This window comes from Anabrus simplex, chromosome 14 (genome assembly GCF_040414725.1).
Source record: "Anabrus simplex isolate iqAnaSimp1 chromosome 14, ASM4041472v1, whole genome shotgun sequence".
In the NCBI taxonomy this organism is placed as follows: domain Eukaryota; kingdom Metazoa; phylum Arthropoda; class Insecta; order Orthoptera; family Tettigoniidae; genus Anabrus; species Anabrus simplex.
In genome coordinates, this window is record NC_090278.1 from 90201104 (window position 1) to 90228296 (window position 27193).

The window sequence follows — 27193 nt, forward strand, 5'->3', positions numbered from 1 at the left end:
CAAGATGAAGACTTTTTTTTTTTTACAAAAAGATTGTCATTTTAAGTGTACTGTATAATAGGAATATTCCCAAAGGCCAGTCTTCTCGCATTTTAAACTTAATGACTTTTTACAGCTGAAGATCTCTCAAATACAAGATCAAACATGTCCTGTGTTTTTAATACAAAGAAAATAAAGTATATGTAATCTATAACATTATAAGTTGTACTGAATAGGTGGAACCTCAATGTATCTGTCATACAATTTTCAAATAAAGCCAATCGTTAAAAAAGCTCTTATTTTATTTATTTAGTGTATGACAATAGACGAAATACTCAATCTTGGAAATTAATAATATTATGAATTTAATAATCCAAGATCGTAAATTAGTTGGTCCTCAAAAGGACGTAACTCACATCTAATTAACTACAAGAATGTTCACATCCTACTTACTACTTTTATGTTCCTTCATACTCACCAAAGTGCCGAAATTTTGTTCTGCAGGAGTTCTTTTACGAGCCAGTAAGTTTATCAACAGAAGGCTACGTATTTGAGCACCTTTCAATACCACCGGACTGAGCCAGGATCGAAGCCATTTGTTGTCTGAACCACTCAGATCAGTTAACTTTTACAGTGGAGATAATGATTACTTAAAGCAACAGAACACCATGACTATCAGCTCCTCTTACATAAACTGAAGGATAAAGATCGAGGCTGTTGGGTTGACCCTCGCAGGACCAAGCCAGAACCTGTAACATTGTGGACCAGGAAGGAGGGTCAAAATATGTCCATTACAAGCAAACGTAAGTGAAGGTATTGTTCTACATTTAAACTTGGTGTTATGCTAAATACTGTATTCTGAAGAACATAAAATATGAGAATTAATGTATTCAACAATGAATGACTTCCTATACAACAATATGCCCTGGGGAATCATGCCATCCATTCTGTATGAAAAACTAAAAATAGACACAAGATATGCATGCTTACTAAGTCTCCATTGTTAACAAACCAAACATTCTCACATATGCCAAATTTACGACAACCTCCTTTCTCCCAAGTCTTCCCAGCCCAAACTTTGCAACATTTTTGTAACACTACTCTTTTATAATACCAATATAATGGTCCGTTATTGGACATTATAAATTATCCAGCTAACTCATTCTTGGTTGCCTGCGTTTCGCCCTCGTGTGCTAAGTTAGGCTCGTCAGTTGGGGCTTAGCACACCACCCAAGACGCAAGGCTAGTGCATACCGTGGAGGCCACTGCATAGGCTGTTTGAAGCCACCAGCAGTGCCAATGCACTATGAGAGCTAAGTCTCAATTTCCAAAAATAGATGCCTGCCTGGCCATCAAATGATGTAGATGTTGATTCCCATAGGGAACCTAAAATATCTGTCCTGAATGAGTAAATTTATAATACCAATATAATGGTCCGTTATTGGACATTATAAATTATCCAGCTAACTCATTCTTGGTTGCCTGCGTTTCGCCCTCGTGTGCTAAGTTAGGCTCGTCAGTTGGGGCTTAGCACACCAATTGACTTTTATCGTTTATATATGTATGAAAATGTAAAGCTCCAATAATACTGCTTTGAGGAATTCTCCTCTTAATTATACGTAGACATATTTAGTGATGTCAAAACTTGAAATAACTGAATACCATAATAAAGCTGTGGGTTACTCTATGGATCAAAGGAGGCTATTTTATGTCAATTACATTTCATCAAGGCATGTTTCTAACCAAATACCAAAGTAAACTCTACTCTTTTGTCGGAAATCACCCAGAACAAATCGAGCTGCTTTTCTGTGGACTTTTTCCAGTTCTTGAATCAGTTGGGGTTTTACCAGAGACTTACATGCCCTCTCCTTTCTTCCTTACTACAACCCCTAAATACCCTCATAACCATGTGCAGAGATCTGTACCCTTTATTTACAATCATATTTATGTGATTACCACAATGAGGAGCTTTCCTTCTATTAACATCAAGGCACTTACAGTGATTCCCATAATGAGCTTTCACTCCATCAATGCAGTACTTAAAATTGAGAGGACTTTTCCTATTTGTGAAACTCACAATTTGACTTTTAACCCTGTTTATCATCATACCATTGCCTACTGTCCATGTCACAACATTATCGAGGTCATTTTTCAGTTGCTCACAATCTTGTAACTTATTTATTACTCTGTACAGAATAACATCGTCCACAAAAAGACTTATCTCTGATTCAAGTTCTTGACTTTTATCATTTATATATGTATGAAAATGTAAAGCTCCAATAATACTGCTTGAGGCATTCTCCTCTTAATTATACGTAGACATATTTAGTGACGTCAAAACTTAAAATAACTGAATACCATAATAAAAATGTGGGTTACTCTGTGGATCAAAGGAGGCTATTTTATGTCAATTACATTTCATCAAGGCATGTTTCTAACCAAATACCAAAGTAAACTTGTTTAAACACACAAAACAGAGATTACAGATATCTAGTTACAACATCATGAGAATGCCAAGAATATTAGGGAAATGTGGACTTTTTTAACACCCTTTCATCTATGTAGGGTTAAGAAAGAAAATGATCATTTATTGTAGAAAAATGAAACAGCTCCTTACAGAGTTGCTGGAAGACAACAATCAGACAAATAAGATTGGACGAGGAAGATGAAATTGAATAGCATGATAGCTGGAGCCTGGAGGCAGCTGTACATGTCTGTTACTTGTCTAACATCTTAAGATCACATATGGAAAGACAACAGCACATAACACGATAAACAAAATAATAAGTCAATGTGCGAAGAGAGAGAAACAGAAGGAAAGTACAATAGAACAAGGACAATCTCCACATTGGTTCTCTCCTCATCAATTCCAGTTCTTGCACATCCATCTCTTGTCAGCCCCTGACGAGCTTGTTTCTGCTTTCCAGCGTCACCAGGAGGAGAAATATAAACACTCATTAAGAGGCTTCTTGACGGATCTTTTGTTTGTTCCTTTCCGTTATTAACATCTCAAGAAGTACAAGGTCGCCTCCGAGAAGCTAGCCCCTTTCATCAAGAAGTACCTGTGATCTGCAGTGGCTTCCAGAGAGCTGGTCCAGACCAAGGGAAAGGGAGCTTCAGGTTCCTTCAAGTTCGCTTCAGCTGCCAAGCTGGAGAAGGCAAGTACAACCCCTGTCAATGGGTCTGCTGCCCCCAAGGAGAAGCGGATCCACAAGGTGAAGAACGCAGACTCTAAGAAACCCGCCGAGAAGAACAAGAATAAGGCAGCTCCTGCCCCTAAACCTAAGTAGAAGGCTCATTCCAAGGCTAAAAAATGGCTGCCCAGGTGCCCACTAAGAAGCTAAAGACACCTAAACCTAAAAATGCTGCTAAATTTAAGAAGGTTGCAACCAAGAAGAAGTGAAATCATTTTATGGTCTTACTCTTTTCTACGTGCACCTCTTGCTCTCAATGGAGCAGAATATTTGTACAAGTGGAGGCACATCCTTCCACCAGTACACCGTCACTGCACTGGTAGTGTCTCAACACCATTGGCAGCTGCAGAGTAGGCTTCAGCCTACAAGTAGGCACTGCTGTTCCGTGATCCGACAGCTCTACACTCTGACCGACCAACCAAACAGAGGAGGGGTGGCCACAGCTCTACTGTACTTCTATGCATCAGCTTTCAGGAGACGGAGAGGGGCTGGTTCCCACCGTCGGCTGTCCTGAGAATGGTTTACTGTGGTCTTCCATTCTTCTGTACTAAGACGAACCCCGAGACAGTTCCTAGTATAGGCCACAGACGACAGCCGTCTCACCTTCACCATGAATCTCCTTCTCCAATACAATCTTCCCAGCCTAAGAGATGGTGTCACCGACCAGGAGGCCTGCCTCAATGAAATATACAGTAGCTGCCAAAGTTAAATATTAAAAAAAAAAGTATTTTTTCAATTTTATCATTGAGCATGTGTTGAGGATCTATTAATTGATGTCTATAAATGTCTAGAGTTTCTAAAATGTTGAATTTTATCCCTTTTGGATCTTTGTGTAAATTGGTGAGAGAATTTTGAATATTTGATGCTTCATGTCCTGTGTCATGTAAATGTGTAGCAACTGCTGATTTTTCATGCTTATGTTGCTGAACACCACAGGTGTTCTTGAAATCTCATTTCATAGACGACACACACACACATAACTGACACATCATAGATGTTGTAAATTCATAATGCACATAGCCCCTGCTCTTAAGTAAAATAGCCAGGCAAATGCTGGGGCTGTACCTTAATTAAGGCCATGGCCGCTTCCTTCCAACTCCTAGGCCTTTCCTATCCCATCGTCGCCGTAAGACCTATCTGTGTCGGTGCGACGTAAAGCCCCTAGCAAAAAAAAAAAAAAAAAAAAAAGTAAAATAGGTTAATAATCTTTGGAAACAGTTATGTTATCGGGTAGAGCAACAATTGAATTGCATCATTTCGCCAGCTTACGATAGATCCAAGACTCTTAAATTATAAATAATTAGTTCACAATCGCAGACAAGGCCTAAATAAAACATGGTTATGTTTGACGTGGTGTGAGTATAGTGAACCTCTGAAAGCCATCTTTAGGGCTGTTAACAGTGACATCTTGAGCCTACTATATCCTGAATGCAAGCTTACAACCAGTGGTTTTAACTTGCCTCCACACGTGTCTCACAAGTTGTGGATCCCTGGCGAAGACATGTAAGCAAGTCATTGTAGATGTATGACTTACTTGACTTATTTCCTGTATCTCCTAAGTGGAGCATAGAGCATCAATGAACTTACGCCACCAGACTCTGTTCTGCACCATCGTCCTGATCTTGATCAAGGTCTTCCCTCCTTTCAGCCAATCTACCTACCTGCCACATTGTCTGTACATTCCAATTCTTGTGTCTGATTTCACGCTAAAGGTCAAATCCATTTTAGCCATTCACTGATGTTTCTGTAATGAGTTAATCTCGGGTGTGTAGGTTATTGGCCTTCAGCACCCAAAGCGTGGTTTTCTGATTTTCTGTCGGGGTTTCTTCCTTTAGCCTTTGAAGTTCCTACTTCTAACTACAATGCAGCAGTTCCTGTTCTCTTTTCCCCGAATAGGAGGATTGCCTCTTCCGTCAGTTCCACCGTTCCGAAGTCCCTCTTCTTCGCCTTCACTGCTGTTCAGGTCTTCACCGTAACCCTGGCAAGGGGCCGTTACATGGGACTACCAGCCAGGTCGGGTGGATCGAGGTTTTTTTTAAAGAGGTGCTACTTCTCTATCACTCGATCTTTGCCCTGACTTGTGACAGGCAGGGCTTGGCTTTCCAAACATTGGGCCCAGGTTGGTAGAGTTACTGCAGATGTATGACAAAATATAAGCCATTTTTCTTGAGTTTTGCTTTAGGTGAAGTATACCTGTGAAGTTCTTCTGTCTGTCAAAACTATTTGAGTATAACATAACTTTAGAAAATAGCTAAAAAAGAAAACATTTATCAGCAGATTATATCTGTTAAAGATACCATTAATTAAAAACAGAATGGCATGCTTCATTCTTGAAGGAACCTCACCAGATTCTATCAAATCACACTTATAATACATTTATTTATCTAAACATAAATGTTTTTAAATTGCTTAATGATCATCATCACAAGTCGTTGGACTCATTGCCGAGCGCCGCGACCCCACGAACTAAGCGTCACCATCCCGAATGGTTACCAGCTTGTCTTAAAGCCTGGTTATCTTCTTGATTTGGTCTACCCACCTGCTCGCTGCCCCCCACCCCCCACCCACCACTCGGTTTTGTGTCCTCAACCTCCCCTTCCATGATTAATTTTTCCAGGTTTTCTCCATCTCTTCTCACAATGTGTCCAAAGAACTGGAGGATTTTTTGGTTCACATGGGAAGAAAGGTGCTTGAAGATGTTAAGTTCTTTGATTAGTTCATTTTATAAACTGTATATAGGATATCTTTTGTTTATTTCCACCTATTCAATACATTACAAGAAGTTGGCATTTATTTTAAAACATTATTCAGTCATTATAATGACTGAAGATGCCTCAAAGTGAGAGGTGAAACATGTCTCATCTGGATAATGTTTTAAAATAAATGCCAACTTCTTGTAATGTATTGAATAGGTGGAAATAAACAAAAGATATCCTATATACAGTTTATGAAACTTTCAATACGGACGAAAAATGATTTTCATCACTTGTAATAATAAAGCCAACCAGGCTAATAAAAACAAGTATCTAAACCTTAAAACAAAAATTAGCAAGATCTCAAAAGATATTCAATTCCTAAAAGAATGTGTAAGATCCAATCTAGTGCCGAAATTTCTAAAATCGACTCAAAGGAAAAACATTCCGAAACATAAATCTAACGATATTCAAAACAAAATCAACAACCTTTGGCTCAAAAATGAGATAAAACTATTGTATAGAAAGAAATCCTTATTAAATACACAACTTTATCGCGAACATTTGATTCTCGCGCAATCGTTATCACCGCTAGAATGGCTTTCTTATCAACAACACATTACATATAAAATACAGATTGCATTGAAAAAAAAAACAACAAACACTAAATCGTAAATTGACACACTTAAAAGAAGAAAAAGCAAAATCAATGAACCGGAACAGTAATATAAAAATATCCCCCTCTCCTTGGAACAATATTCCAACTACAATTAATCTATCCGACGTCACCTTTACAGATAAAGAAACACGTTTATTCAACCAAGGCTTAAAACATAATTGGCCCAACCCACATAAAGCAGAAGATATAATCACTACAATAGCCGAAGCTGAAACAAACATAAACAAACAAATTCCAACAGACAAACAAAACGACATAAAATACAAAATTAAAAAGAAATTACCTGCCCTTGTAAAAGAAATTTTTAACAAAAATAACTCGTCCTCACTGTTACCGGGTTTTGGTGGTAGGTAGAGGTGTAAGAAGGTGCGGGCGTGAATGGGTCTCAAACTACGGAATCAAAGTTAATGTAAAAGTTAATAAGGTTATATTTCCTTTTCAATATTAAGTAATAACAAAGAACAGGTACTTAGTAGCCGAAACACAATTTGAAATGTACAATTACAGGGATTACAGAGTTTTGGGCTTCGAGCCCTGAGTTCACAATTTTTGAGCAACTAGCCCAACTTTCCGATATACAAATTTTAACAAAGGGGCAGAAGACCCCAATCAAACCCTGGAGCACTTGCTCCAAATTACACAGTAAAGCCTCCTCGAGGCATACAACACTCCGTTTCCAAAAGAGCCACACGCTCTTTAATTTAAGCCTCTCCTAGGCCACACCAAACTCCACCTTCAAGTTGTCCTCAACGGACATAAACACAGGGGTAAAATACCCAATCTACTGAGGTCTATTAAATGAAAAGCAGGTTAATTGAATGACCTCTAAAACAATTTGAGAGGAGGCGAACTTGCACTCCTAATACACTTTGATTTTAAAACCTACTTTGGCACTAGGCCGTTATTACAAGGGCTAATCCCATACTACAGAGGTGACTAAATAGCAATTTACATTACATTACGGAAGAATTGGTTGAGAGAATAAGTTCACCTCAAGACGATGTGAGTGGGAGCTCGAGAGGGTTAAGCACTTTCTATCCCGATATGTCGTTTTAAAATAGAATAGATACCAGTTGTTTTTACATTTTAGGAAAAGGTTACATGGTTGAACGCTTAGAACCCGCCCCGAAAGTTAAACTGCTGAGCAAGAAAAGAAAGAATTTATTAATCGGCCATTACCTTATTGTTGACCGCCGCCGAGGAAAGAGGCGCTTCCCGCCTCCTGCTATGTACTTAATACACTGAAAGATGGAACAGAAGTGGCCCGGAGACCCTAAAATCAGCAGTTTATATACTCTCGCGGAAGTTTCTAGGCGTTAGGGGAATGAAAACACCCGCCCACAATGTTTTTATTGGATAGGAGCCCGCAACAGATACAAGTTGGGGGAAGATACACCAGATTGGTCAGAAATTACTAAAAGAAATTCGGGATTGGATAAATCTAAAACAAGGGGAAAAAGAGGGGTATACAGCCAACTTAAACAATAACCGAAAGAAATTTAACAAGAAATAAACTTTTGAAATAAAAATTTCTCCAACAAAATAGTTCTTTGACTCCGCACTAGGGTGCGCTATTGTTGATCTTCAGTAGTGTCCTCTAGAAGAGAAAGTTCACACTTCTTACTTCAAGCGAAACAAAAACACATCAAAAGTGACACAGTTCAAAAACTCAAAATTTTCCACGTGGTGACATCTTCTGAGAAAGTAGAGAATTAATAGAGTAGATAAAGTTCAACCTTCCTCCAGAAGAGGAGTTTCAACTGGCGCAACTTTTAAATAAACGGTGTAGAGGTGTACCGCCCGGTACAGACCTCCCCCCCCAAAAGTTCCTCCAGGGGTGACACATGAAATCAGTTTGAAACAAAGTCCAAGTAATGATGTTGATACGAAAATAGATAGCAGAAGCATTTACAAGATTTCTTAATTCAGTTTCAAAATGTTGTTGTTGCAGGTGAATGAAAGTCTTTAAGTTTGTAGAATTTGAATTTCTGAAGATAAACTTTTAATACTTAGAAGTGAAGAAAAATTTTTTGCACGGTCCACCAAATATTGCTGTTGAATTCCCAAATGTAGTTATCTCTTATAGTAACTGTCCATGTAGTTGATGTTGATGAAGTTGGATGGCCGGACCGGCCGTTGCAGCTTGCGTCCAAAAGGAGGCCGCTCGGACCCCTCAAGTACCCTGAGATACCGCTCGCCCGCACTATGAGGGGAGCAGAGGTGTTGAAGCACGCCGCGCCCGCGGTGAACATATACAGGCTGCGGGCAAGTAGCAGGTCGTGCGCCGCACGTCAGCCTTGGCCGGGAGGAGAGCTCCGGCTCGCCGTGCACATGTCGTCCTCGCTGGGGCCGAGGGGGCCCGACCTTGGCTCCAGTTGCTGCACGGCGCCGCGCGGCTGCGGGGACACTGAAACATTAAGCTAGGCGGCAGAATTGTGTTGGACCATCATGTTTCTTTTAAGGGCACAGGCATGTAAAGAGATTGAGGGGCCAGCGGCGTGCAGATATCCATGGCATTTCATCTAAGCCAGCCACTGAGTGTGGTGGAGCAGGAGACGGGAGCGTGGTAATGGCCGTGACAAGGACAGGATGGCAGTTTAACAATCGGGGGAGGTTTACAAGAAATGCTTGCATATAAAATAAAATAGAAGGAGCAGAATGCCTTAAGAGTTGAACTCAAAAAAAAATATAACCTTCATATCCTTTCAAATTATATGAAGCAAGTTGAAACTAAATTTACACCGGTTTCACCTGTGACAGGTGAACCCTAAATATCCTCTCGGTGGCTGGATTGCTTAGTAACAATGTAACCGGTGTGAGAAAATCGAGAATGATGCATGGCCCATGGAATCTGGGGGCAAGCTTGCCCGCGGGAACAAAATTCTTGACCATAACCTGGTCACCTACCTTCAAAGGGGTGGGTCTCCGTCCACGATCATACCTTTCCCTAACCTTTTCATGAGACACTTTAAGATTGGCTTTAGCCTTCTTCCAAAGATCTTTAATATTGTCCGGATCTATTGTCTCGGGTAGAATGTCACTCAGAGACCAGAGGTTAGAGAGCGGCGTGTTGGGAACAAACTTGAACATCAATGAAGCTGGAGTGAACTTATGAGATTCATGAATCGCCGAATTCAAAGCAAAAGCTAACCAATGCAGGGACGTGTCCCACCTGGAAGGATCTTCATGATGATAGGCGATAAGTGCGGACCTGAGATTACGATTAACCCGTTCAGCCAGAGATGGTTGAGGGTAATAAGCAGAAGTGGTTACATGAGAGATGGACAAGTCAAAACAGAATTTACGAAAAAGATTTGATGTGAACGCCTTAGCATTATCAGATACAATATATTGGCACGGACCAAAAGAAGCAAAAATAGAATTTAGACAGGTAATGGTGGACTGAGCGGTAGCCAGCTTAGTCGGAAATAACCAAGAAAATCTGGTAAAACCATCTACACATACAAAGATGAATTTGTTGGCATTTCCCTTCGACTGGGGGAAGGGTCCTACATAATCAATATACAGGCGTTCCATGGGGCGCGACGCTTGATGAGAAGACAAAAGGCCTACTTTAGTGGACATGGTGGGTTTACTGATCAAACAAGATTTACAAGCTTTTACAAGTTCCCGAATTTCACTGTCCATACCTTTCCATATGAACATTTCACGAATCTTTTCACGAGTTTTAAAGATTCCAAGATGCCCCCCCAATGGGGTCTCATGATAGTATTTGAAGATCATAGGTACAAGAACCGCTGGAACAACAACTTTCATCAACTTATCATGCCTCGAAGGGCAACATAGAACACCATTCCTCAGAACATAAGGGACAGCATGTTCCCCAGAAGAAAGGGTTTCCATTATCGGAGCCAGCGTCGGATCTTCACGTTGGTATTTCTCAATATCCCTAAAAAGCATGGGAGCATCTGTTAAGATGGCATTAACACCAGATAGTATGGACTCGGAAGGTGATGAACTGTCGACCGGTTCGTGGGTCTCTACGTCGTTATGAAACATACGGCTGAGTCCATCAGCAACAACATTTTCGGTACCTCTGATATGTCTAACATCAAACTGGAAGGCGGAAATACGAATAGCCCAGCGGGCTATACGACCAGTACGACGCGGCCTACCTAAGACCCAGCTTAAGGCTTGGTTATCTGTCTCCAGGTCGAATTTAACGTGTTCCAGATAGAGACGGAACTTTTCTAAGGCAAATAAGACTGCCAAACCTTCGAGCTCATAGATGGAATACTTGGCTTCTTGAGCCGACAATGTCCTAGACGCATAGGCGATGGGTCGCCTCCCTAGTTCAGTCTCTTGAAGAAGGACTGCAGCGACTGCTGACGACGACGCGTCGGTTTGGACGATGAATTTCTTCGAGAAATCAGGCATAGCAAGTACAGGGGCATTACAAAGAGCTAATTTAAGGTCTTCAAAAGCGGCTTGTTGAGAAGGTCCCCACTCGAATTTGATGCCTTTCCTACGAAGAAGGTTTAAGGGCGCCGCTCTATTAGCAAAGTTAGGAATGAACTTTCTGAAGAAATTCACCATACCAATGAACCTGGCGATACCTTTAATGTCCTTGGGAGGTTTAAAATCACGGATGGCCTGTGTTCTAGAATGATCAACTGCTACACCATCGGGTGACACAATATGCCCTAGGAAAGACATAGAGGGCTTAGCGAAGGCAACCTTGGACAACTTAACAGTTAACCCAGCCTTACGAAGGCGATCGAGAACTTCTCGCAGATGATCTAGGTGTTCTTCAAAAGTCTCTGAAAATACTACGACATCATCTAAGTAGTGATATAAGTACTCGAATTTGATGTCGGAGAAGACCCTATCTAGTAGCCTAGTGAGCACAGCTGCCCCCGTGGGGAGCCCGAAAGGCACGCGGTTGTATTCGTATAAATTCCAGTCCGTGGCAAACGCTGTAAGGTGTTTAGACTCTTCGGCAAGGGGAATTTGATTATAGGCCTGATTTAAGTCCAAGATGGTGAAGAACTTGGCCTTACGAAACCATGAAAAACAAGAATGAAGGTCGGGAAGGGGCACAGATTGTAACACCACCTTCCGATTGAGAGCCCTGTAATCAATGACAGGCCTGAAACCTCCTTGGGGTTTCGGTACTAGAAAAATAGGCGAAGAATACGCTGACTTAGAGGGCCTAATAATACCGTCCTTCAACATCTGATCGATGATTTCCTTCAGAGCCTTCATTTTAGGTGGAGATAGCCTATACGGTGGAAAACGGACAGGAATCGAATCCGTAACCTCAATTTTGTATTCAATAAGGTCAGTGACACCAAGAGTATCAGAGAACACCTCGGGAAACGACTGACACAGTTTGCGAATACTATCAGCCTGCTTCTCAGGTAGATGTCTAAGGTCTAACAACATCTCATCCTGGATAGGCGACATAGAAGAACATGACACAGAATTACACTTTAATAGTGGGATTTTACAACTAGAAGCAAATTTGAATGTGCACGACCTAGACTGCAGATCGAGCACAAGACCAGTGTGAGAAATAAAGTCAGCTCCCAATATAATGGGGCAAGACAATTGCTTGGCCACAAACAATTTAACTTTCCATGTAAACTTAAAAACACGAATTTTGACCAGTAAGGAACCTAGAATTTCTAATGGAGATGAATTAGCCGAAACGTATTGAACAGGAGAAGAGACATAGTCAGGAAGTTTACAAACCGTTTTCAATTTAGAATACCATTCAGCCGCAATAATCGAACAAACACTACCTGAATCTAAGAGAGCTGTTATAGGCTCGTTATTTACCTCAATCTTAAGAAAAGGAACAGGTGCGGGGGTATCCGCCGCAATCCTAAGACATTCTTTAGGGCATTCAAAAGATGAACTTGAAGGCTGATCGTTCTCTGCATTTACAATCTGTTTACTAGGGGCTGAGTCTCGGGAAGATAGATTAGTCGACTCAGCCGAAGCCACTAGTCACTTTTTATTATTGGCATAGGTGGAATTTGCACCAGAAGTTGAGCAGGAGGGGGTGCTATTTGAGTTTGGGCAATTCTTGGCGATATGTGAGAAGGCCCCACATTTAAAACAGCCTTGTGCTGAACCAGCTCCATTATTTGCCCTACTACTTTTGACTACTGGACATTTATTGCGAAGATGGTCAGGCGACCCGCAAGCATAACATTTACGGGGCGTGACTGGTGGGCGAGGTGGAGGCCGAGTGTTACTAAAGGAAGGCGGGGGTTCTTTCGCTACACGCAAAGAATCGGCGTATCTAACTCCTTCCGCTGAGACGGCCAACGCTTCAAGTTCAGAGAAGGTTTGCGGGCACGCCGCAAAACACAAGTATGACCTATAAGATGGTGAAATGCCTTCCACAATAGCTTGTACAATTTGATCCTCAGGGAAGTGAAGAGCAAACACCCTGGTATAAAACTTAATGTCTTGTATGAAATCAGCCAAGTTTTCATCCAACCTCTGTACTCGATAATAGTACTTTTGAATCAGAGATGACCTCGCGCGGGCGGGAATAAAGTTTGCAAGCAAGTGTGCATGAAAATCTTCAATAGATGACTGTTCAGCTATGGCTCTTACTATTTTGTCGGAGAGAATACCAATAGCATACGGATAGATAATTTGCAAGATTTGACATGGAGACAGAGAAAAAACAAGGGCATGATCCTGAAATTCCACTAGAAATCTTAAAAATGAAATTACGTCACTGGTGGTATTAACAGAAAACTTGGATATACCTCTGAGCAACATTGCCAATGGATGAGGCAAGCTACTAAATCCGGGTGACATAGTAGGTAAAGGTTTCAATGGCAAGGAAGTCAATTCAGAACGGATGTTACTCAATGATGCACGACGTTCAGATTCGTTGTCCAATGGGGCAGGGATAGTTTGAGCAGCAACGGTTATCCTATTAACTTCTCCCTTGGGAGGCGCTTCCTCACTACCTGGATTCACTATGGTGGGTTGATCAGATTTGGGAGGAACTTCCCCAGTTAACAATTGAGTGACCTTACTAGATAACTCGGAAATATTTTCCAGGAGCGTACTAGCTTCCTTCCTCTGAACGTCATTCAGTTTTAGAGACAACAGATCGTTAACCCTATTCGAAAAATGATATAACCTGCCTTGCACACGCTTAATTTGATTTGGAGACGGATCATTTTCATCAAAAAAACTAACTACAGAAGCTAGCCCAGTAATATTCTCCGTGATCGTGGAAAGAGAGTCGTCAATTTCTTTCTCTCCCAAATTGGGGATGGAAATGGGCAAATCAAGGGACTCTCTAAGCTTGTTAGTGTCTACTGCAACCGTGCCTCCAGATTGTACATTTCTAATAGTCAATTCATAGATCAACTCCTCCTTGCGCAAATAGTTAAGAAGGAGAACATCGCGAGGGCCGGGCATGATGACAGAACAACTTGGAAAAAATCAAAAAATTCCAGCAACTGAGAAAATGGTTAGAGTTCGGAACAAACAATGTTTAGCCGTCAAAAGGGGCTAAATTAAGACCCATTCAACCACGCTCTGCTACCACTTGTTACCGGGTTTTGGTGGTAGGTAGAGGTGTAAGAAGGTGCGGGCGTGAATGGGTCTCAAACTACGGAATCAAAGTTAATGTAAAAGTTAATAAGGTTATATTTCCTTTTCAATATTAAGTAATAACAAAGAACAGGTACTTAGTAGCCGAAACACAATTTGAAATGTACAATTACAGGGATTACAGAGTTTTGGGCTTCGAGCCCTGAGTTCACAATTTTTGAGCAACTAGCCCAACTTTCCGATATACAAATTTTAACAAAGGGGCAGAAGACCCCAATCAAACCCTGGAGCACTTGCTCCAAATTACACAGTAAAGCCTCCTCGAGGCATACAACACTCCGTTTCCAAAAGAGCCACACGCTCTTTAATTTAAGCCTCTCCTAGGCCACACCAAACTCCACCTTCAAGTTGTCCTCAACGGACATAAACACAGGGGTAAAATACCCAATCTACTGAGGTCTATTAAATGAAAAGCAGGTTAATTGAATGACCTCTAAAACAATTTGAGAGGAGGCGAACTTGCACTCCTAATACACTTTGATTTTAAAACCTACTTTGGCACTAGGCCGTTATTACAAGGGCTAATCCCATACTACAGAGGTGACTTAATAGCAATTTACATTACATTACGGAAGAATTGGTTGAGAGAATAAGTTCACCTCAAGACGATGTGAGTGGGAGCTCGAGAGGGTTAAGCACTCTCTATCCCGATATGTCGTTTTAAAATAGAATAGATACCAGTTGTTTTTACATTTTAGGAAAAGGTTACATGGTTGAACGCTTAGAACCCGCCCCGAAAGTTAAACTGCTGAGCAAGAAAAGAAAGAATTTATTAATCGGCCATTACCTTATTGTTGACCGCCGCCGAGGAAAGAGGCGCTTCCCGCCTCCTGCTATGTACTTAATACACTGAAAGATGGAACAGAAGTGGCCCGGAGACCCTAAAATCAGCAGTTTATATACTCTCGCGGAAGTTTCTAGGCGTTAGGGGAATGAAAACACCCGCCCACAATGTTTTTATTGGATAGGAGCCCGCAACAGATACAAGTTGGGGGAAGATACACCAGATTGGTCAGAAATTACTAAAAGAAATTCGGGATTGGATAAATCTAAAACAAGGGGAAAAAGAGGGGTATACAGCCAACTTAAACAATAACCGAAAGAAATTTAACAAGAAATAAACTTTTGAAATAAAAATTTCTCCAACAAAATAGTTCTTTGACTCCGCACTAGGGTGCGCTATTGTTGATCTTCAGTAGTGTCCTCTAGAAGAGAAAGTTCACACTTCTTACTTCAAGCGAAACAAAAACACATCAAAAGTGACACAGTTCAAAAACTCAAAATTTTCCACGTGGTGACATCTTCTGAGAAAGTAGAGAATTAATAGAGTAGATAAAGTTCAACCTTCCTCCAGAAGAGGAGTTTCAACTGGCGCAACTTTTAAATAAACGGTGTAGAGGTGTACCGCCCGGTACACTCACTAAAACAGATCCAAGAATTAAGAAAAAAAGTGGACACTAATAACATAATAATAACTAAAGCCGACAAAGGCAATACTGTAGTCTTAATGAAAAAACAAGATTACATTCATAAAACAGAGGAGTTCTTCTCTAATGAGACCTACACAATAATCTCAAAGGATCCCACTACAAAAACTCAACGTAATCTAAAAACACTTTTTAAAAACTCTTCATTTTTATTTAATGAACATGAATACCAAAGTCTCATTAATATGAACCCCAAACTACCCACCGTCAGATCACTACCGAAGGTACATAAGAAGGACGTTCCCATTCGACCAATCATAAACAGCCAAAATAGCCCGACATATAAAACCTCACAATTCCTCCAGAAATTTCTCAAAAAACATTTCAAATTCCATAACAAACACCCCAAAAATTCAATAGAACTATGTGAAACTCTAAAAAAATTTAACTTACAACCTTATCACACATTGTGCTCTTTCGACGTCATTAACATGTATTCAAACATTCCCGCTAAAAAAACTATAGAAATAATAAAAAACAATCTTTCCAAACATAGCAATTTAAGCAAAATAGAAATAGAAGAATTCTTAAAAGTACTAAACTTCGTCTTACAAAACAACTTTTTCACTTTCAACAATAAAATATACAAACAGGAAGGCCTGGCCATGGGAGACCCTTTATCCGGAATACTTGCTGAAATTTATATGGAAAACCTCGAAAACAGCAAAATAATAAATAACATCAATGGATTAAATCTCTGGCTACGCTATGTTGATGACACGCTAGTAATAATTGACAAAAACCTCAACAATAGTGAAAACATATTAACTTATTTAAATAATCTGGATAACAATATTAAATTCACTAAAGAGGACGAGAACCACAAATCAATTAATTTTCTTGACATCACAATAACAAGAACTTCCAATAAGTTTGATTTCCAAATTTACAGAAAACCCTCATTCACACCTATAACTATTAAACAAAGTTCCCTTCATCCACAATCACACAAACAGTCCTCATTTTATACTATGGTGTACAGAGCTCTAAAAATCCCCCTTTCAGCGACCAATTTTAAAAAAGAAATAAATACAATAAAAGAAATAGCCAATTTTAATGGATATAATCCCTCTATCATAGACAAACTAATCAATAAAGTTAAATTGAAACTATCCACAAACCTCTCCCCAATAAAAAATGAAAAATCAAAGTTCGCAACCTTTACATACACCAACCCAATCATACACCTAGTAACCAACACCTTAAAAAATCAAGAGATCAAAATAACTTTCAAAACTCAAAATTCAAACCAAAAAATGTTCTTCAACCATAATACAATAAATTCAGAAAATAATAAATACTCAGGCTCCGGTATCTATAGATTAAAATGTAATGAGTGCCTCAGCTCATACATCGGACAAACAGGAAGAAGCTTCATAACTAGGTACACAGAACATTTCAATGCTCAGAAACATAATAAACACTCAGCAATGAGCAATCACATGAAAGAAACGGGGCACAACTTTACCACAATTGAACAGGACCTTCAAATTTTAAAAACAGTAAAAAAAGGTAGACTTATGACCGAATTCGAAAATTTATACATATTTTTGGACCAAAAATTCAATGCTAATAAGAATTTAAATGATCCAATAGACAATAGAAGCCCTTTATATGACCAAATAATAACATTATTCAATAATGTAAACCTTCAGGACAAAAAGTTTTTTAATATTTTCAAAACAGTATCAACAAACACCCCTACGTCAACAAATACACCATACCCCCCTCCCCCTCCCATCTTACGTAATTCCCCTTCACGCGCCATTCAGAAACCAATAAATGATACACGCCCCTCCGCTTCCCCTACCATTCACAACTCCCTCCCGTTCACGAATCACAAGCCTACAACTCCGCCCCCTCCTACCCACCCCCCTCTAGCCAGACGACATACGTACAACACAAGGAGTAAAAACCGTTAGTGACCATTAGTATCCTAATAGCGCCTCACACAGCTTGTTAAATGGGCCTACAACGCCATAGGTAAGCACCAACATTTTCTCACTAACAACACTTAAACAAAACCTTCCCATGTTTTCTTTCATTTTCGTCAAAATTAACTACAGTTTTTTTCTTCATTTCAGAACCATTCTATAACAACAATAATTCAACAGCTTCATCAAACTTCCATAATACTCTTCAATAGTATAAATTAATTACAATCAACATTATATAAAATATATTGTCATCTAAGAAGAACACAACAGCTCTCCAACCTTCACGTCAAAAAAACCATACCAACGTTGAGAATTTCCACCCATCATCATCTCTGCAACTTTCTTCTTACAAATTAGGCCAACTATAAACATCTGGTGAACTTCTTGTCAACGCAATCTTGCTGAATAAATCTAATATAACCTTCGAAATGTTGACCAATAAATATCACGGACATACGCATGGCAAAATCAAGTAACTTTTGTCAAGCAATTGGAATGTTTTTCCTTCATATTTTTTATACTAAGCTGTATATTTTGACTTTATATCTTTTTACCATATATTTAGCAGTTATTTGACCTACATTTCAAACCTTGACTACGGCTTTAAGCCATCAACTGTCTTTTATAGTCGCATGACGCCTTCATTTTTAAATGTACCTCTTATGAATCTACCAGTTTTTAATGTATCAATTGTTTGTATTATATATTCTCATTGAACTGATTTCATATGCCTTCCACTATGTATTAGACATCTATTAATGACTACGGCTTTAAGCCGTACAATCTTACGACGTCCTAATTAACAAAGAACTACATATGTGTTTATCATTTTATTAGATCAATAGTTATTTCATTGAACATTTTATATGTACTACCTTTGAATCCACTAGTTTTTAGTATCATTTGAATGTAATGTATATTCTCTTAGAACTGATATTTTATGCCTTCCACTATGTATTAGACATCTATTAACGACTACGGCTCCAAGCCACCTTCTCTTACTATAGTAGAATCAAACAAGTCCTATTCAACAAAGAACTACATATGTTTTTATCAATATATTAAATTTCTGGTTACTTCATGTACATGTTTATAACTAACGTAAATCTTACCTCTCTTATAATCATCAAACACATTTTTGAATATCTTTAACCAGATGCCTGGTAAAATAATAAGGTTTTTGATAATGACTGAAGATGCCTCAAAGTGAGAGGCGAAACATGTCTCATCTGAATAATGTTTTAAAATAAATGCCAACTTCTTGTAATGTATTGAATAGGTGGAAATAAACAAAAGATATCCTATATACAGTTTATGAAACTTTCAATACGGACGAAAAATGATTTTCATCACTTGTAATAGTTCATTTTATGCGTAGCATTCTGCGCAAGCACCAGGGTTAAATGCATCAATATGCAGCTTGTCTCTTGACCTGCGAGTCCATGTTTCACAATGGTATAAGAAGACGGAACACACGAGTGTTCCAACAAGGTGGATCTTTGCCCTGTTCTCCCAGATCTTGGTGAGCTTCTTCATAGCCACTCACCATAGCATGATTCGTCTTCTTATCTCATCTTAATAACTGATGAATACTATTAAAAAATGTAAGTTTAAATTCTGTTTATACCCTTCTAATAGCAGAAAGTTAGAGAGTTACCAGGTGTATGCCTAAGTTTTTTGCTTGATTTTGTGGTAAAGAAAACATGTAATTTTTATGGGAAGTTCATTTTTTTAAAAATCAAAATATTGACCATCGGCTTCTACACACTTCGCCCATCTTTCAGGTAAGTTATGAATGCCATGCCAGAAAAACTGCTTGTCTTTTGCAGCAAACCATCCATCGAGCCATTTTCAAATTTCCTCGAAATTGCTGAAATGCTGCTCTGCGAGCGCGTACCCCATCGATGCGAAGAGGTGATAGTCAGATGACGCCAGGTCGGGGAAGTACGACAGGTGCGGAAGGATGTCCCATCCAAGTGATTTCAAGGTGTTTTTCACTGGTTTTGCTGTGTGAGACTGCGCACTGTCGTGTAACAAAATCACTTTGCCACGTCTTCTGGCCCATTCCGCTCGTCTTTCGATCAATGCGTGATTTAATAATTTGTTGGCGATAGCATTGTGCATTAACGGTTTCACCAGGCTTCAAGAGTTCAAAATATGGAAGAGTGTGCACTATCTTTCGCATTGAAATCACCACGTTTAAATTGTCTCACATGTTCTAATCAATGGAGCGTGTTCACCATATGTTTCTACCTTCCACAGCCTTTTCCTTTTGATTAAATGCAAAAAGCAACACGTGCCACAAATATTGTTTTTCAGAGACAAATGTCGACATCCTCACTGAACGATACAACACAGACGCTAGTGTTTGGCCTACTCAACTTGTGTGTGTTGGTAGGTTAATGTCAGACGAACAAACTGACGTATGTGTCAAATTCACAGGCTGCATACTGTTCTCTGGCGCCATCTCTTAGTGAAACCAAAAGACTTATGCATACATGTGGTAGAGGAAGCATTGCTGGAGCACTTCTTTAAGATAAGTCCTAACTTTCAATTATACAAGGGTATAAACAGAATGTAAACAAATATGTTTTTACATTTCTTGATAATATTCATCAATTCATAATATATTAAAAATAAACAAATTAATATAATTTGATTATGTACCATACTCATAATTCAGCTATCGTTACGGTGCGGTCGCCACTCTCAGACGCACTTTATACCTACTGCCAGGTGTAACTTTATGCCACTCCTCATTAATACAGTTACCTTTTGCAATTGCTTCCCTGAAGTACAGAAGTTCTTTTTGTTTCATCTGCCATTGGAACTGGGGTCCCCTTCTATCATCTAAATCACTGACCTCGTTCTTCTTTCCGGTGAATTTATGTGTCATTTCCTGGCCTTCAAACGGAGGGCTCCTCCACCCGTAGCCATTGGTCCCCCTTTGGGTGTCAAGTTTGGTAATGGCCGCTTGACCCTCGGCCAGACAGTCGCAGGTAGTACCGTCTACTGTCACATACGGTAGCAGGATGATCCTCACCTGACCAGAAAATTGAAAAGTGTGGTATGAAAATCAAAAGAAAGGCAACACCATGGTATTATCAAGAGAAAAAAGACAAGAGAAAGACATTGTAAAAACTGGTGGTCAAAACTCAAAGTCTTGAAATTGTGGACACTTTCTCAAATACCTAGGAAGTGAATGAATGTGAATTAATGCAGAATACCAGGCTGGACATGGAGATTAGCAAGAGGGTACCTTCTACCAGAATGTAAGAAACCTTGTGTGGAATAAGGAACTGTAAAGAGATAATGTACACAATGTATTGTGCACCATATTGAGACCTGGACAGTGACAAGTAGGGAGGAGAGGAGAATTCAAGCCAGTGAAATGATTTTTTTTTTCTTTACAAGTTGCTTTACGTCGCACCAACACAGATGTCTTATGGCAACGATGGGGTAGGAAAGGCCTAGCAGAGGGAAGGAAGCGGCCGTCGTTTGCGTGGTGTGAAAATGGTGAAACCATCGAAAACCACCTTCAGATGGTGGTGGTGGTGGTGATTATTGTATTAATCAGAAAGAAAAATGGAAGGGATCTGACACTTCAAACAATGAAGCTATTGGTCAAAGAAAAACAAAGGCCACAAAGGGCGTGAAAATTAAGGACTCCCTAGCCCTTGGAAACCTAATAGCGTCAGGGTCAGAAAAAACAAGAGTTGACCAAGGAAGGTCGGATAGGATAAGTGAAAATGAAATGAAATGTCATATGGCTTTCAGTACCAGGATATCCCAGGATGGGTTCGGCTCGCCAGGTGCAGGTCTTTTTATTTGACGCCCGTAGGCATACACCCATCCCCCGTGCCAGGGAAATTAACCAATGATGGTTAAAATTCCCGACCCTGCCGGGACCCCTGTGAACAAAGGCCAGCACGCTAACCATTTAGCCATGGAGCTGGATAGGATAGATGAAAGTGAGGAGCCTGGAACAAGTAAGTGGAAGCAATGCCAGGACTCAGCTAAGGGCCCCGTGATCAGCAATCCATGCTTCAAAGTTCAGAGCCCATGGGGCCTCTTTTAGTCGCCCCTTTCGACAGGCAGGGGATACCGTTATTCTACTCACTATCTCCCGAATACTGGATACTGGCCACACTTAAGCAGCTGCAGCTATCAAGCTCGGTCCAGCAAAAGGAAATACCTAAGAAGTATGATAGTAAAAACAAGGAAAGAAAGATTGAGAAAGGAAGATGGGAGAAAGCAAGTCAGAATGGAAAACCTAACTCAGAGGAATGGATAGGAATAAATTAGGATGGTTTGGATATGTATAATACGCGCACCTTTTCTTGAGCCCGGATCTCCATAGTAACGAATGGGAACCAGGGCTCAAGAAAAGGTGCGCGTACTATAAAGAGGATGGAGAAGAAAATAGTACCAAAACAGATGATGGAGAATAAAGTTTGAGGGAAAGAGAGGGAAAAGGGGACGTAGAACAACGAAGAGGAGTGCCAGAAGAAGAAACTTGGACTGGAACAAAGTGATGAAAAAAGAATGGTGGATGGAGAGAGGATAGAATATGACGACATTCTTTCAAGAGCAAAACATGTTGTTCTATTTTGAATTAACGGTAGCTTTTTCAACTATTTCCTACATTTATGTTATAATGAATTAGTTTTTACACACTGCAGAGCCTCACAGTTATAAAAAAAATTCTGAAGTAGGAGAAAAAGTTAAAGAAAGTCATTAATTTAAATGAAAATATGTTTATCTTAACTTCACAATAATAATAGCTGGTATTTACAGACATTTTAACATAAAATAAACAAATTAATTTTAGAATATAGTTCTTAAAATAGAATTTAAATAAATAAGTATGAATGAGCCTTATTTAAAATATTTTGAGCAAGATCATTAATTTTTTATGACGTACATACATACAGTACCAGAGAGAATTTCTCCTCTAATTTAGCGGATTGGATAGTCCTGGCCGCCTGCACACAACAAGGAACACCGCTCAGCGACTGGTGTTCCAACTCTCAGGACCATTTACTAGGTCACTCAGCCGTTACCCATGGTTCACGAACTACAGTAACCTACACCAGTGTCACAAGGTGAGCTTTGTAGTTGTCATCAATGATCTCTGTAAGAAAGAAGTGAGTTCTCACACAAAATTGTTTTCAGAAGAACTTTGCAGTACATGAGGGTACTTGGAATGAGGAGATAAAGGTTGTCTGGGAATGAACTCAATGGATGAACCAACTCTGGTGGAGGTGGTTACAAGAGGAGAATACACAAGGAGAATGATGGACTACACTATGGAGGGTAAGAGAAGTAATGGAAAGCCAAGTCAATGATTTGTTTGTTTTTAAAGATTTAATCATAAGTAACTAGAGGACCCGTGATGCTCCACAGCAGATGACTCGTCTTGATATGGTGTCGTAATCATATTGTTTTGCCTGCCTTTTTCAATGGTTTCATGAACATTTAATAAGAAGCGTGTTATGGTATGCCGCAGTTTGTAGTCAGAATTGATCCATTCTGATGTCATCATGCCGTCTGTTCGGTAAAAACTACCCGTATATTTGCTTTTTTTTAAATCCTCCACTTCTTGATATAATGCTTGGTATTGGAAAATTCTAAATTCCCATGGAGGGAATTAGATATTTTTCACAAATAGAGCATGTCAAAAACATATCAGATGTAAGACACATCCCACTCTGACGAGTCTAGTGTCAGACCTAAGACGAAACGCTGGTTAATAGAGCAAACGCGTGAAAAGCCTTACATCTGATATGCTTGGTATTGTCGTAGAAGGCAACGGTATTTTTAATCGCAGTTCTTCTATATAAACCAGTTGTCTCATGAGGTCACAGGTTAGTCTTAAAGGAGTGTTTCTTGCCAGATACATGGCCTTCACTCTTTCTAGTGTAGCTAGGTTATCCTTTGATAGGTATTTTTTAAATTATTATTATTATTATTATTACAACTTCCCCCATGCGCAGGCTGCCACAAGGACAAAGTATGTCGACTACACAGTATTTTGTCTTCTAAGTTACTGTTGACTTTGCTAATGTGCCAGGTAGAAAAATCACCACAAGGCTCAGGAATAAATTTGCAATATGGTTCTTCAAATGTTATATAGATGATTGCGGAGTACGGCCACTGAACCTCGTATTGCGGCGATAGCGATGTCGTGAAGTCGTGTCCGGCTGTGACCGAGAGAATCCCATAAATGTCTAAGGCATATGTCATGATGAGGTCTGTTTGTATGTAGACTTTTTTCTCCTGGCAACATGCAAGTTACTAGGAATAAATATGAAAGCTAGGATGGGTTAGAGAATCAAAGAGAATCTGGTAGGGAATTGTACTGTATTCTTTCGTAATCAGATAAAGTGTATACTCTCTGGCTTGACAGGTAGTAAACAAACATGACTGCATGCAACAACATTACTAAGAATGAAAATCACATATATGAATATTAATTAAATGTGTTAGTCGTTTAGCAACCTGCTAAGTACTGAATGTATTGCCGGTTAGAGTAGGCCTTTTGTAACCGGGTATCAGCGGTCACACAGTACACAGTTAAGTAAAGCGGAAAATAATTCAAATTACACGGCACCTTAACACACAGTAAACATCAGATGGACTGCACCAAGACACACAAACAAAAATCAGGTTGGACAACGTGATGACTATAATCAAGGAACGTGAAACGAGGCTGGGAAACCTACCAAGGCCAAAGTGATACAAAAGTTGCGGGTTTCCAGAAAAATCAACGGTGATCTCCTGTTTTGAAGATATTATTTTTCCGACATAAGCATTACAAGGTAACTTCCAAAAAAATTCATCTATCCACACAATCCAGATACACAATTTACGAAATACAAATTAAGTGTACCTTGCCAAGAGCTTTGCAATTAGGTCAAGGGGTTAACTAAATATATCTTAGCATAAATCAAGTTCTACAATATGATTTTGAGGGTAAGAAGACACACAAGACACAATTACAATATAAATGAATGTTAAGGTGCTTTCTAAGACATATGAGCCACATAAAGTGAATAGGGGGAAATTATAAATATTTAAACTTGGTGCAGAGGCCAGTTCAACTTGCTCCCACACCAAAAACACTTCTGATGCGGGGCAGCAGAAAAACTAGCATGCATCAAGTAACACAGAGATACAAGAGGCAAACTCCGAGGGAAAATTACATTAATCTACAAATTACATCTTTAGCCAAACAAGGAAAGGGGAATGCCTCGAAAGCAAACAGGCAGGCCCAGCTGAAAAGCTAAGACATCTGAAGTAATTGAGTGGCGGGTCTGGGCGAGTAGGCCAAACTCCTATCTGAATATGCAAGCAAACATTAAACATAATTTAAGGTGGAATTGAGATCAACAATGCTTACCCCAAGGTAGGGAGGGAGGGAGAATCCACCGGCATGCGTCAAAATGTGGGACAGACGAGAGAACTAAAGACCACGAAATCCTGCCTTGCTCACTTAAAAAGGGAAGTCTGGCCTTGGTGTGATTACCGAGTAGCCAATCAGAGCACAGGAGCTTGCCTATCGCCACCCAGATCCACCAATCATAACTCTTTACCCAGTCGCGATGTTCCAGAACATATACAGACACTAATCGTGAACTTTCCATCTTCCAGAATTTCGAGAATCGACAACCAACAGGGGCCAACACAACCTGTTCTAAAAGTCTGTGTCACAACCTTTCTGGACTGTTACAGCTATTATAGAACAATAATTTACAATCTAGTGGTTACTTAAGTAGATGAAGGGAATGCAAATAAAACACACTACAAAAATATTTTACACCATACAGGTTAGGTAGCTAAATGGAATACAAATAAAATATCCTACCACAACACTCCACATCATACAGAAAACATTTAAAAGAGATTCTACACAGGTCTCACCTTTGCCTGATAGGTACGTTAGAGTACATGTTAGTGATATCAAAGGTGATTATTTTATGATGGGCTTGCACGTTGAACTTTTTTAATTTTTCACAGAATTCGATCAAGTTTTTGACTGAAGAAGTATTATTAAATCTGTAATGTTTTTTTAGGAACTGGTGTATAAATTTTGATAAACAATAAGTGGGGCTGTTCATGCTATTTATGATTGGTTGAATGGTGATATTGTTTTTATGTATTTTGGTTAGAGCTTGATATTTTCGGTTTCATGTTTATCAGTTTCTGTTGTTCTTGTTCTTTGAATAGAAAATTAGAATTTTTAAGGATAGATTTTAAACTTCTTTCAGTTTTGGGGATTGGATCTTTGTTCACAACTGTATAGGAGTTATCCGAGAAAAAACTCTTCAGTTTTTTAAATGTAGTCGTCTTTATTTACAAGTACTATTGTTTCACTTTTATCTGCCTTGGTGACAATTACATTATTATATTTTATTTTGGTTTTTAAATCCTTTATTTGCTTAGATAGGGCCTTATTGGAGTCAGTTTTCATTTCTTATATTAAATTTGGGAGTTTCATTTTTATTTCAAATTTAACATCGTTCTGTGTTTCTATCAGCAGTTTCCCTATATTAAATGGCATGGAATGACATTAGTAGATGAATAAGTTTGAGTGGTGTCTTTAAAAGTAGGAAAAATCACAATATGAATTGGGGAAAATATTTGTTTATAGGAAGGGGAGTTAGGGATTGGAATAACTTACCAAGGGAGATGTTCAATAAATTTCCAATTTCTTTGTAATCATTTAAGAAAAGGCTGTAAAATGAAATGTCGTATGGCTTTTAGTGCCGGGATATCCCAGGACGGGTTTGGCTCGCCAGGTGCAGTTCTTTCTATGTGACTCCCGTAGGCGACCTGCACGTCATGATGAGGATGAAATGATGATGAAGACAACACATACAACCAGCCCCCGTGCCATTGGAATTAACCAATTAAGGTTAAAATCCCCGATCCGGCCGGGGATTGAACCCGGGACCCTCTGAATTGAAGGCCAGTACGCTGACCGCTCAGCCAACAAGTCGGACAGAATAGACTGTGAAAATGACAGATAGGGAATTTGCCACCACCTGGGCGACTGCCCTAAATGCAGATCAGTAGTGACTGATTAATTGATTTACATTAATAGTTGTTCCTCATTTTAGATGCCTGTGTTCATGTTAACCATGCCCCCCACCCCCACCCCAATAATTACCCAAAGTCGGTGTGCCTGGATGTAACAGTAGAAACCTGCAGACCCTTGAATCTTACTGGAAGTTAAGTATGGTTCCAGTATATGGGACCCTCACCAGAATTACTCTATTTAAAAACTGGGGAAATTCCAAAGAAAAACAGCATAGTTTGTTCTGGATAATTTACAGCAAATATTGCAAAAGTTTGGCCTGAGAAAACTTTGCAGAAAGGGGATGAGCTGCTTAACTAAGGGGAGTGGGTATGTGGGAAACTGGGAGTGAGATTTCTAGATCCTAATGGGTGGGTAGGAGATAGGGATCTGCGCTCGGATGGCCTTCATTTAAACCGCAGTGGTACGTATAAGTTTGGAAATTTGTTTGGAAGGGTAATAGGGAGGTACATTCAGGGAAACGGGATGGCCTAGGGAGCGGTGATAAGGGAACAGGGAACTGGAAATCAAGTA

General features: G+C 39.6%; 1 long non-coding RNA gene across 5 annotated transcripts in view; it reads right to left on the reverse strand.

Annotated features, from left to right (window-relative positions):
* The window catches only part of LOC136885249 (uncharacterized), a 43188-nt gene that overhangs the window by 8386 nt on the left and 7609 nt on the right, over positions 1-27193 (reverse strand). For 2 of the 5 annotated variants that reach the window (XR_010861514.2, XR_010861518.2), the window contains exons 2-3: positions 22518-22714; positions 458-728 (exon numbers count right to left, since the gene is read on the reverse strand). This is a non-coding gene — a long non-coding RNA (uncharacterized lncRNA). Of the gene's footprint in view, positions 1-457; positions 729-20352; positions 20584-22504; positions 22715-27193 lie in introns of those variants that run through there. The other 3 variants (XR_010861517.2, XR_010861516.2, XR_010861519.2) reach the window with 3 other exon arrangements.